This window comes from Colobus angolensis, unplaced genomic scaffold (genome assembly GCF_000951035.1).
Source record: "Colobus angolensis palliatus isolate OR3802 unplaced genomic scaffold, Cang.pa_1.0 Scaffold92, whole genome shotgun sequence".
In the NCBI taxonomy this organism is placed as follows: domain Eukaryota; kingdom Metazoa; phylum Chordata; class Mammalia; order Primates; family Cercopithecidae; genus Colobus; species Colobus angolensis.
The window spans coordinates 4,867,137-4,881,501 of NW_012123154.1; positions in this window are offsets into that span (position 1 = coordinate 4,867,137).

The window sequence follows — 14,365 nt, forward strand, 5'->3', positions numbered from 1 at the left end:
AATATAGCATTATATATAATATGTAACATTGTATATGTGTTTAATTATAACATTATATATTTTATACATAACACTATATATATGAGGAAATAAGACATAAATAAATTATCGTATCTCCTCCTATATATATGTTTCAAAGATTTGCCTTCTAAAGTGGAAGTCCTTATTCTTTCTGAAATTAAGTTTGTGACTGGTATGAGGGAGGAAATTATTTCAGTTTTTTAAAAAATATCATTTATGTAACCAATTTTCTAAATATAATTTTGTTGACTTGTTCATTGTTTCCCCCATTGACTTAGGGCATAAAATTTCATGTTTAGTCTTTTATTTGATATACTGGTCCGTTTCTGGTTTCTCTTTTCTATCATGCTGATCTTTCGATCTGTCCTGTACCAACATCACAATGTCGCAATTACCATAACTTTGTAACAAATCTCGATTCTGGCAGAGATGATTCTCCTTATATTCTCTTATTCTAGAAGTGTGTTGTGGAGGTGTGCTCCAGTGCTGTGTATTAGGGTTTCCCTCTGTCACAGTGTCTCTTCAGCAAGTTACCTAGCTTCTCTGGGCTTCAGTTCAGTATCTACAAGGCAGAATGAGAAAATAATAGAACTTATTGGGTGGATTTTCTCTGATTGAATAAATTAATAACTGTATAACACTTAGAATGGTTCCTGACAGTAAGTATCACATACTTATTTGTTACTATGTCATTACTATTATTATTATTTACAAGTATCTTCACTGTTAATTTTCAGTTTGCTCACCCACATAAATTTTAGAATCAGCTTGACAAGTTCTGTGAAAACATCTCGTTCTGATTCTTTGGCATTGTACTGAGACTATAAAATAAATAGAACTGAAATCATTATGCTATTGATTCTCTCTCTATATGAACACTGTATGTTTCTCCAGTTATTTAGGTAATAGCTTCAAAACATTATTTAATTTCCTAAATAAATTATTAACTTCTCTTATGAATTCTTTGATGTTTTCTATAGAGAATATTTTGCATGTTAAATGTTAAAGTTTTGTATCTTCCTGTACAAACCTTGAATCTTATATCCATTTGTATTTGTGATTATTATGGTTATATTATTATTATTAATGCTGAGAGCAATGTGGAATAATAATGGGGAGAGTGAGCATTATTGCCTTGTTTTCATTGCAACTAAAGCCTTCTATTGTTTCAGTGTTGAGTCTGATGTATACTATCACTTTTCTGTTTTGTATATTTTTTTATAGATATCTTTTTTTTACAATAAGGAATTTCCATTACATACATTTTTTATTATAAATTATGTAAAATTTATCAAATTTTTTATACATAGTAGATTTTATATTGAGAAGATCATATGATTTTCCTTTTTAAATCTGTAATGTAATAAATTTTATTAGTAAATGAATGTTTAAAAGAGATTTTCTGATATTGAAATAATCTTGCATTCCTAGAATAAATATATCTTGGCCATGATGTGTCATGTCATTTATACATTGTTAATTCTTTCATACACTGTTAATATTTCTAGGATTTTACATCATTGTTTACTAGTGAAATTGACTCATCAGACTCCTTTCTTATGTTTTGTTCTTCTTAGGTTTGGGTAAGAACTTTACACTAGTCTTAATTATGAGTTGGGCAGTTTTATTTACTTGTCTTTGCACATAAAAGATTTTATTGAAGCTTTTTTTTATTTTTATTTTTTATTATAGTTTAAGTTCTAGGGTACATGTGCATAACGTGCAGGTTTGTTACATATGAAGCTTTTAATTGATTATTTATGTTCTTTAAATATATGGTAAAAGTCACATGTAAACCCATCTGGAATTGATATTTTCTTTGTGGAAAGACTTCTAATTACTGATTCAATGTATCATTTGGATTTCAATTTCTTCCTGAGAAGGTTTAATTTATTTTTATCTTTCTAGGAAATTTCTCATTTTATCTCAATTTCTCAGTCAATGGGCATATGTTATCTCAGATATCCTCTTATTCTTTTTAATCTCTTTTCAATCAGTTTCTATAGTCCCTTTTTATCCCTAACATTATTTGCTGTTTATGTTTGCCTTTTGCATTGTTTCTTGATTAATTTTGTTTCAAACAACAAACTTTTAGTTTTATCCCCTTGATTATATCTTTCTTTTCCATTGTATTAACTTCTGCTATGGTTTCATTAATGTTTCTTTCCTTCTAGTTTCCTTAGGCTTATTCTGTTCTCTCTCCATCTACTTCAGATAAATACTATTGTCACTTAATTTCAGTTGTTTTTCATTTCCAATATAAATATTTAAGTTTATAACTTTTTCTCTAAGTACTGTTTCAGCTATATCTCAAATTTTGATATGCAATAATTTATCATTTTATTTGTGTTTTAATGTTTTTATATTCACAGATTATGTAGAAGTGTGTATAGATATAACAATTAAGTGTGTCACTCAGGACTACAAATGACCCAGACCCTTCAGGATTGGGCTTCGCCATTGACCTTAATAACAGGGCATGGTAATACTAAGAGATAACCTAATGGATCTTCCATATTCCATGCATACTTTTTCTTACTTCCGTTGTGAAGTAGTAGCTGGATTTCATCTTGATAGTCTGAGTCAGTCACCCCAGCCAACATTGTAAGTCCCTTCTCAACCTATTGATGTAAAGGTAGGAGGAGCTCAAAGTGTCCAGATGGCAATCTTAACTTCCAGTTTAATGGAATTGTTGTTGTGTCTCCTGGTGGCAGTGTTCCTTCCTCTGCAACTAAGACCCCTAGGCCAGCAGAACGTAATGTCACAGGAACAGGAAGCAAATTTTTTCTAGTGGATCATCAGGGGTGATGGTGAGTGATGCCACTTCCACTTCCACCCCTTGATTCCTGGACCCATGAATCCTGGCTATGGAAGAAACAGTACCATACATTGGATGCTGATTCAGAGCATATATGGCCTTCTGAAGAACTTTGCCCCGGCCCTGCAGAGTATTGTTGCCTCATTGGCATTGTAATTGTGATTTCAACTGCCTTTCCACCATTCTATCAATCTAGTTACTTCAGAATGATAGGGAACATGGTAAGACAAGTAAATTCCATGAGCATGAGCCCACTGCCACACTTCTTTAGTGGTAAAGGGAGGGCCTTGGTCAGAGGCAATGCTGTGTGGAATATCGTGATGATGCATAAGGCATTCAGTGAGTCCACAGATGGTAGTCTTGGCAGAAGCATTGCATGCAGAATAAGTAAATCCATATCCAGGGTAAGTGTCTTTTGCAGTGAGGACAAACCTCTACCCTTTCCATTACAGAAGGGATCCAATGTAATCAACCTGCCACCAGGGAGCTGGCTGATCACCCCAAGGAATGGTGCCATATTGAGGGTTCAGTGTTGGTCTCTGCTGCTGGCAAATTGGGCACTCAGCAGTGGCCATACCCAGATCAGACTTGGGGAAAGGAAGTGCATGTTGCTGAGACAATATGTAACCCCCCTCCCTGCCACCACGGCCACTTTGTTCATGGGTACATTGGGCGATGAAAAGGGAGGCTGGGGAAAGAGGCTGAGTGGTGTCCACAGAACAAGTCATTCTATCCACTTGATTATTAACGTCCTCCTCTGCTGAAGTCACCCATTGGCGAGCACTCACATGGGATACAAGTACCTTCACAGTTTTTGACCACTCAGAGAGGTCCATCCACATACCTCTTGCCCAAATTTCTTTGTCACCAATTTTCCAATCATGCTTCTTCCAGGTCCCTGGCCATCCAGCCAAACCATTGACTGCAGCCCATGAATCAGTATATAATTACAGATATGGTCATTTTTCCTTCTATGCAAAGTGCACAACCAGGTGGACAGCTCAAAGTTTTGCCCACTGGGAAGATTTCCCTTCACCACTGTCCTTCAGGGATGTCCTAGAAAGGGGCTGTGGTGCTGCAGCTGTCCACTTTCAGGTTGTACCTGCATATCATGCAGAACCATCTGTAAACCAGGCCAGAGTCTTCTCTTCCTCTGTCAACTGATCATAGGGAACTTTCCATGAGGCCATTGGTGCAGGCTGGGGGAGAGAAGGCAGGGCAGCAGAAGTAGTGACCATGGGCATTTGAGCCACTTCCTCATGTAACTTGTGCCTTCAGGACCTGCTCAAGCCCGATCACAAATATACCACTTCCATTTGATGATGGAATGCTGCTATGCATGACTCACTTTATGGCTAGATGGGTCAGAAAGCACCCAGTTCATGATAGACAGTTCAGGTCACATGGTGACTTGATGACCCATAGTCAAAGGTTCAGTTTCCACCAAAGCCCAGTAACAGGCCAAGAGTTATTGCTCAAAAAGAGAGCAGTTATCTTCAGAAGATGGCATGGCCTTGCTCCAATATCCTAGAGACCTTCACTGTGATTCACTTATGGGGGCCTGCCAAAGGCTCCAATCAGCATTCCTATCTGCCACTGACACCTCAAGTGCCATTGGATCTGCTGGTTCATATGGCCCAAGTGGCAGACCAGCTTACATGGCAGCCTGGACCTGTTGCAGAGCCTTCTCCTGTTCTGGACCCCACTCAAAACTGGCAGCCTTTTGGGTCACTTGATAAGTGGGCTGCAGTAACACACCCAAATGAGAAATGTGTTGCGTCCAAAATCTAAATAGGCCCACTAGACATCATGACTCTTTCTTGGTTGTAGGCGGGGCCAAATGCAGCAGCTTATCCTTCAAACCTCAACAGGAGTCACACCACAGGATACCTAGAAATTTTACTGAGGTAGAAGGTCCCTTAATTTTAGTTGGAATTATTTCCCATCCTCTGGCACTCAAATGTCTCACCAGTAATTCCAGTGTGTTTGCTACTTCCTGCTCACTGGATCTAATCAGCATAATGTCATCAATGTAATGGACAAGTGTGATATCTTGAAAAAGTGAAAAGCCATCAAGGTCTCTCCAAATAAGATTATGACGTAAAGCCAGAGACTTGATATATCCTTGAGGTAGGACAGTAAAGGTATATTGCTGACCTTGCCAGCTGAAGGCAAATTGCTTCTCATGGGACTTATGGACAGGAATGGAGAAAAAGGCATTTGCCAAGTCCATAGCTACATACCAGGTGCCAGGAGATGTGTTAATTTACTCAAGCAATGAAACCACATCTGGTACAACAGCTGCATTGGAGTCACCACTTGGTTAAGCATCCAATAATTCACTGTCATTCTCCATGATCGATCTGTCTTCTGCACAGGCCAAATGGGAGAGTTGAAAGGGGATATGGTGGCAATCACCACCCCTGTGTCTTTCAAGTCCTTGGTGGTATCACTAATCTCCACAGTCCTTCCAGGAATGTGATATTCATTTTGATTTACTATTTTCCTAGGTAGAGGCAGCTCTACTAGCTTCTGTTTGGCCTTTCCCACTATAATACTGGCACTGGGGAATACTGTTAGGCTCCTCAACCTACCAGTCAGGGAGCCAGCATGGGGGCTCTGCCAGCTGCTAAGTATGTCTATGCCAATTATGCATTCTGGCACTGGGGAAATGACTACAGGATGAGTCTGGGGAGCCACTGGAATCACAGTATGTCAGATCTGAGCTAAAACTCCCATAAGCCTCTATTTTAACAGGAGAACCACAATGACATTTTGGGTCCCCTGCAATTAACATCAACTCAGAGCCAGTGTCCAGTAGTCCCTGAAATGACTGATAATTTCCCTTTCCCCAATGCAGTTACCCTGTTTAAAGGCTGGGGGTCTGCTTGGGGAAGGGTGAGAGAAAGATTAACAGCATAAATGGTTGGTAGTGTAGTGAGTTCCTTCCTCAATGGGACTGGCCTCCCCTTCATTCAAGGGGTTCTGGGTCTGTAAAATGGCTCAACTCTGGAAATTAATTGAAGGGCTGTGATTCTCTGTTTTTATAATTTGAGTTAGTCTTTTGTCCATTCAACTTAGAAGTGTTCTGCTTATATAAATTAAGTAGAAATGCAGTAGTCTTCCTATCAATTTCACTTCTAGGAACACCATGATTAATTAGCCAATGCCAGATCTTTACATGAGTCAGACTATTCTGATTGCTGCTTTGTCTCTGGTGTCCATTAGAGTTGCTACGACCATCTTGCCTTTGACCATTGAGTGCCTCCACTTGGCCCTGCCACCTTGGGATCTATTTATTCCCATTATATTTAAATTTTGTAGTTGAGTGACTAATGTTAGATCTGATAAACAGAGAAGAGTAATTACAAGGCTCTTCAAAGATGCAGCTGCTGCCCTCATAAATCTGTTTCACAAGGCATTGGTTAAGGATATATCTTCTGAACCCGTCCTGTGGGGATGAGTAAGTCTAAAGTGACTAATCCACTCCACCATCCCAATCTCCCTAAGCCTTTGGATCCCTTCCTCTCCATTAAACTGAGAAAGACCAGGCATTTCTAGCTTGCTCAAAGTGGGCCATCTTTTAATCCGTATTTCAGCCAACCAAGCAAAAAACTATTAGAAACTTTTTTTAACTTCCCAAGCTGCAACATTAAATGCAGAGTCCCTACTTAGTGTGCCCAAATCAATAAATTCAGCTTGACCCAACTCTATGTTCCTTCCACCATTATCCTATACCCTTAAAATCCATTCACATGCCTGTTCTCCGTATGTCTGTATATATATACATTACAAAACTCAAGCAGTACTTTTCAAGTGTAGCACATCTTCTCATGTGTCACACTCAACCTCACCTCTAGGTTCCTGCTGGGACTTTAGTTATAGGTTTAGAAGCAAATAGGGGTGTTGGGGGTGGTTCCTGCAGAGAATCAACATTATCTTGCCTGGCAACTGCCTCAGGGGAGGCTGTCACTGTTGCTTCAGGTAGCACAGAGTTTGTCTCCTTAGACAAAGGGGGAAATGCTGATGGCAGCATGTGTTGCAGAGGGGATATTGTCACTACTGAGGATGGGGCAGCTGTTTCTTCTGGCAAAAAAAGTTTTATCAGCATTTATAAACTCAGTGTCCTCAGCCTCATCGGGGTCCTCCCATATGTCCCTATTCCAAAATCCAGGGTTTCATTCTTTTCCAATCAATTGCCTCATTTTAACACTAGACACCTGGCAAAACTGTGCATATCACTTTGTGTTCCAGGTCAGCCACTCACATAATAGGAGCTTGTGCCTGTTTTTCCACAATTTCAGCTCTTTCTCTACAGGAGATAGGATTCTCACTCAGGGCAGTCTTAGCAGATTTGAGGCTTAGTATTTGCTTCTGAAGCTGGAAGATAGAATCCCTGAGTTCATAATTTTCTTGCATCAATTTGTCTGCTGAACTTAGGAGCAACCAACCAGCTTCATTGTGTTTCTTGTTTCCACGCATATGGTCAAATATATTATGTATAGAGTCACTAAACTTTTTGCCTATCACAAGTGACATATCAGGATTGTCAAATGCATTTATTTTGCATAAATCTATAAACAGTTCACACCAAAGACTATCAATGTTCTCTATATTATTAGAAATAGAGTCCTTAGCATTTTGGGGTTTAATCATATTAAGCAACCAACTCCACAAACCCCCAAACCAATGAAAAAACTCCATTCTTAATAGTCTATTCCTCTAGAGCCAGTCCTGGTACCAAAATCTGTATTGGTTAGTGTTCTCTAGAGGGAGAGAGCTTATAGAATATATATACGAGTTTATTAAGTATTAACTTGCATAACTACAAGGTCCCAGAATAGGCCATCTGGAAACTGAGGAGAATGGAGAGGCAGTCCAAGTCCCCAGACTGAAGAACTTGGAGTCTGATGTTAAGGGCAGGAAGCATCCAGCATTAGAGAGATGTAGGCTGGGAGGCTAGGCCATTCTAGTCTTTTCACATTTTTCTGCCTGCTTTATATCTTTTTTTGTTTTTTTTTTTTTTTTTGAGGCAGAGTCTCGCTCTGTCGCCCAGGGTGGAGTGCAGTGGCATGATCTCGGCTCACTGCAAGCTCTAACTCCCAGGCTCACGCCATTCTCCTGCCTCAACCTCCCGAGTAGCTGAGACTACAGGTGCCCACTACCACGCCCGGCTGTTTTTTTGTATTTTTAGTAGAGATGGGGTTTCACTGCATTAGCCAGGATGGTCTCTATCTCCTTACCTCATGATCCGTCTGCCTCGGCCTCCCAAAGTGCTAGGATTACAGGTGTGAGCCACCATGCCTAGCCGCCCACTTTATATTCGATCCATGCTGGCAGCTGATTAGATGGTGCCCACCCAGATTAAGGGTGAGTCAGCCTTTCCCAGCCCACTGATTCAAATGTTAATCTCCTTTGGCAACACCCTTACAGACACACGCAGGATCCATACTTCACATCCTGCAATCCAATCAATTTGACACTCAGTATTAACCACCACACATCATTATTGACACATTTGGACTCATTTCTTTTTTTTTCTTTTTTTTTTTTGAGATAACTTTTCACTCCATCACCCAGGCTAGAGTGCAGTGGCATTATTATGGCTCACAATAGCCTCAATCTCCTGGACTCAGGTGATCCTTTCACCTCAGCCTCCTGAGTAGCTGGGACCACAGGACAGACATGTCTTTTTGTTTTTTTCCTTTGTAGAGACAGGGTTTCACTATGTTGCCCAGGCTAGTCTTGACCTCCCGGGCTCAAGAAATTCCTCTGCCATGGGCCTCTCAAAGTGCTGGGATTATAAGTGTGAGCCACTGTGCCTGGCCTGGACACATTTCTGTCTTCTAATTAGTGTTTCTTTTTAATTACTTTTTCTCATTTTCTTTATATTTATTCTCTTCTTTCTTCATTCTTTGGATTGAGTTTGTTGGTTTGTTCATTTATTTTTCTTCTAATGCTATTTCTTTCCTCTCTACTAAACTGGAAGCTAATATTCTGTTTGTATTTTTATGTGGCCATCTTCAAAATTTCTATATGCACATTTACCTCAACAATATCTAATGTTATTAATACAGTGTCTCTTCTTTCAAATGATACTAGGATTTTCAATACTAGTACTTAAAATCCGATTATTTCTCTACTGACTCATATGTCAGTGATGTCTATGATTTTGGTTACATATTGTTGTTCTTTTACTCAATGCTTCTTTCTTACTTACCCCTCAGTTCTTCCTGGATCTTAGATATTCTATCCTTATTTTCTTACATCAGTTAGAAGAAGTTTAGTAGTTGTTATGGTGGGAATTGTGTCTCTCAAAAAGATATGTGAAAGATTTAGCCAGTATTATCTCAGATGTAATTACTTAATATAAGGCCATAATGTAATCAGAGGAGTCCTTAATCCAATATGACTGGTTCCTCATAAGAAGAGGAGACATGAGACACACACACACGGAGATACCATGTGTTGATGGAGATAGAGATGCACGTTATGCAACTGCAGCTACAAGCCAAGAAATGGGAAGGACTGCTGGCAAACCATCAGGAGCAAGGAAGAAGCAAGGTTCTCCCTAGGTTCTCCCCTCCAGGTTTCAGATATAGCATAGCCCTGTGAACACTTTGATTTTTGGATACTATCCTCCAAAACTCTGAGACAATGAGTTTTTGTTGTTTTAAGTCACCTGGTCTGTGGTACTTCATTACGGCAGCCCCAGGAAAATAATACAGTAGTCAACGATCTCAATTATTACATGTCTGAAAGCTCCTTTATTATGCCCTTGTTCTCAAAAGATAGTTTTACTGGGTGTAGAATCCTATTCACTGCTATTTTATTCATATTAAAGATGTTATCTTCCTGTCTTCTTACTTCCACTATTGATTAGTCTCCTCTTAGTCTAGTTATCATTAAATTTAAGCAAATCTATATTTTTCTTCTGTATGTATTTAAATTTTTTATTCTTGTCATTCTTAAGTGTCACTCTGATGTGGCTAGGTTTGAATTCCTTTTTATTTATTCAGCTTAGGATCCACTGAGCTTTCTATATATTAGTGTTAAAATCGACATCAATGTTGTGAAATTCTTATCAAGTATCTCTGCTCTCCTTCTTTACGCTGTATCTTCTTCTGGAATGTCCATGAGGCCTATCCCAGACTTGTTCCTCCAGCTTCTGCATCACCTGAGCCCTCTCACATAGTTCCTCCCTCCTTGTCACTTTTGATGTCACTTAAGTAATTTGCTCACCTCTGCCTCCTGCCCAATTTTCTCTTTTCATCTCTTTCTAAATTCTAGATTAGTACATCCAATGAGTTTTAATTACAATATTTGGGATTTTTTTGTGAGCATCTCATAGGTTTCATTTTCAAACGTCTTGTCAGTTTTGTCAGTTGAGTTTTTCTTTGCTGTATTTTAGTGCCATCTTCTATTTCTTAAATAAACTGATTATTTTCATATTCTATAACTGTATCCTTTTAATAATTTTCATTCTGTAAATTATTAAATAATAATTTAATAAATACAAGCACCTTCCTTGTACCAGGCTCTTATCTAAGCATTTGGAAAATATTAGCAAAGAATAAAATATGAAAGTTCATGCCTTCATGGAGCTAACAAGTCAGTAAAGGGAGGAAAACAATATATTAGCAGACAGTAAGTTCTATAACAAAAGAAAACAGCAGAGAAAGCAGGATTGAGAGTGCTGGTAGGGTTTGAGCTGGGCTGCAATTTTAGATAAGGTTCTGAGAGAAGAAGTCTTACTGGAAGAACATTAGGGGATCTCACAATTAATATCTGGGAGAAGAGGGTTCAAGATGAAGGACTAACTAGTGAAAAGATCCTAAGCCATGTTTGAGGAACAGAACACCAGCATGACTAAAGTATAGGAAGCAAGCAGGGAGAGTTGTATGAGATAAAGTCAGAAAAGGACCAGGATTCAGATAAAATTTTGGTTTTCACTATGAGTCAAAGAGGAAGCCACTGGAAGGTTTTGAACATTGGAAGACATGATCTGATTCATGTTTTAAAAAGTCTTTATAGGTGATATTCAGATAGTCACCCAAAAAGGGGTAGTGATAAAACTAGATACTTTCGGAGCTTTATAATAATTCAAATAAGGAATATTGATACCTTAGTGTTGAAAGTGGTAAGAAGTATTTGGATCCTGGTATTTTGGGTTAATAGAAGTGTACTCTGGCATACCAAGAGGCATAAAAGATTATTCCAAGATTTTGGGTCTAAGTAACTGAAAGTATGGAGGTTCTGTAAATGAAGATGCAGAGAGTACTGTGGGTAAAGCATGTACAGTGCGTAAGGAGGCAGATTATTAAGAAATAATGCACTATGGACTTTGGGGATGCAGGGGGAAAGGATGAAAAAGGAGTGAGAGATAAAAGCCTAAAATTTGGTGCAGTGTATACTGCTTGGATGGTGGGTGCACCAAAATCTCACAAATCACCACTAAAGAACTTACTCATGTACCCAAACACCACCTGTTTCTCAATAACCTATGGAAATTTTAAAAGTTAAAGATAAAATTCCTGGAAGGAAAAAAAATGTCAATTTGGAGACTGTTATGATTGCAATTTCTGCTAGACATACAAGTGGAAGTGTTGAGTAGGATTGGATATCTGGATCCAATTGGATGTTTCTGGAGTTCAGGAGAAAAACATAGGTTGTGGATGTAAACTTGGAACTCTTTGACATATAAAGGCATTAAAGTCATAAGCCTGTATGAGATTACCAAGGAAGTGTATTGGAATCAAAAAGAGAAGATCAAGAAGTGCTCATTTGTGCAACATGAAGAAACTGAAGGGCAGAGAAAGAACCAACAGAGCAGCCTAGGAAGGAGAAGTCATTGAGGCAGGAAGCACTGCAGCAGAATGTATTGTCCTCAAGGGCAAGTGCAGAGAGCTTATCGAAAGAGAAGGAGTGACAAATTGTGTCAAATGTCATTGTTAAGAATGAAATTCATTCTTTATTGTATTTTACAATGCAGAAGCGGGGATAAAACAGAATTGGATGTGTGTGTGTGCTTCTCTCTCTCTGTCTCTGTGTGTGTGTGTGCGCGCGCGCATGTGTGTGTGTGATAGAGAAACAGAGATATTGGGAAAAAAGATGAGAATTGACGACTTGTTAGAAGAGTTTTGACTCTAAATGGACAGGAAATAGGGCAGTATCCAGCAAAGAAAAAGATGGAACAAAAAGAATTTATATTTTGTCATGTGTTTGAGATGAAATAAATGAGAGCATGTTTGTCTGGCTAAATAGAAAGAGAGAAAAAAGAAAGATGTAGGAGTAGGACAGAGAGGAGGAAAGCTGGTGGAGCACCCTGTAAAGGCAGTAAGGGAAGAGACTTAGTATTTTACTGCAACAGGAATGATCAGCTTTAGGTTGGAGGAGGATTTGTTGACTTAAAGCAAAAGATGGGCCTATAGGTGAAACTGTGATTGTGGGCATCTGGAGAAGTTCTCTTTTGGTGGTGATGTTAAAAAATGTATTTATAAAGTCTGATAGCAGGGATTTTAGAGCTGAGAGGATTTCAAGAGGAAGGGAAGCATGGTTTGGAAGCAGCAGTGAGGAGCAAGGAGAATATCCTTACAATCTTAAGGTACAAAGATTATCAAGGAAAACAATAGCAACAACCACCTCAAGAGATGACAGTGGGGAAGAAGTATCCTCAAGGCTCCTGTCGGAAAAAAATTCTGAAGAGAAAGATCAAGGAAAGTTAATGATGGAGTAGATTTTGTTAAGGACAGATTATGCGTTCCAAAAAAAGCAAAGCATTGAAGCAGAATGGGAGAGGGAGACCTGGCAGGAGATGTACAGAGAATTATAGAGTTTACAGTGGAGACAAGGAACTTGAGAGTCCAGGGATCCTTGAGATGAGTGACAGTGGAAGGCTAATGGAAGAATAATATTAGCTCTGATGCCGTCAAGTCATGCTGGGGTGGTACGCCTCTGATTACCGCAGGGATGACTGGCGCGTTTGGGAGCCTCCCTCTTGTCACCTGTTAATGTGGTCTGGGAAAGCCAAGTATTTGTTATTTGAGAGTGTGGCTGCTGGAGGCGCAGTTTACCTCCACCGAATAGAAGCCGAGGGCCCCAGGAACCCTTACTTGACCCTTGGCTAAGAGCAGAGTAACATTGTTCATGGTGTTTTTATTTCCACATCTGTCTTAGTGATTTTTTTTAAATGAACTCATGATACTTAAAGTTTTCTTTGTAGGAATTTGTTTGAGGTCTTTACTTAAAATGCTTTTCTCTAGAGAGGACTTTCTTTTACTTCTACCTGTTACCTGGTTGCACTAACAATCTTAAAGCAGCATTATTAAAAATTGTATTATGGTAACTGGAATACACAGTTAGTTATATTTCCAACCATAAACGTTTATGAGTACAGATTTGTGGTTAGAAAACCTCAGAGAATGTTTTGCTTTTTTTCTGCTCTACTTGGCCAAGCCTGGGAGAGTCAGTGATGCACACTTCCACTCTTTTTAGGTTAGTTTTCTCTAGATTATCCCTTGAGTCTAACCCTTCAGGAGTTTTCATTTTATGCAGTGATGGGTAATTCACCCTCTCATCCTGCTCAGGCTGTAGGCAATGTCTCCTGCCTCTGTCGGAGGCTTTCTAAATGCAGGGATGTGCAGGCACCACCTGGACAAACACTGGCTCCAGTGCTCCCTTACCCTTCTGGGTTCTCATGTTCTGTGTTTCTGACCTCCAGGAAATATCTTTCTTCTATACCAGCTCAGCAATAAACTTAATATTTAATGCACAATCTTATTTCTTCATTGATTTTACATGTCCTACACCTAAAGACATTGCTCTGAACCTCCAGTTTGGCTTGTTCCCAGAAATTAAAATCCCATCTTCTTAGTTACAATAAATATTCTAGACATTAAAAAGATGGTATACTCAAACAGCAAACACTCATGGACTGGCCACATACCTTAAGATAAGAATATATTGCAAATATAGATATTCTCTGATTTCATCTTTCTCCATTTCTTTTTCAGAGTTCACTTCTATCCTGAATGCTGTGTGCTTAATTTCTGTGTGTTTGTCTTCTTTTACACTCTATGTATTTGACCACAAACAATGTATTACTATAATTAATTCTTCTAAAAGTTTATACAAAATTTATATATATGCTGTAGTAGGATGCCTTCGACAACCTTGTTTCACTGTTATAATTTTACAATTTAGTGGTTTCATTTCAGAGGTATAAAGTATTTCATTGTCGGTTTCTCCTACAATTTATTTATGTACCCTCCTGTTAATACATATTTAGGCTGCTTTCAGTTTTTTTGCTATTACCAACAGTATTACTACAAAATTTCTTGTATTCACCCTTCGTTGAATTTGTTCATTTTTCTAGTGTATACATAAAGATAGAATTGCATGTGCATACTCAATGTCACTAGATAACTTCGAATTACTCTCTAAACTGATTTTCACAATTTATACTCCCAGTACTTTTTCACAAGTTTTTTACTATTCAGGTTTCTTCTGTTGTGAAGTGTTGTTTAA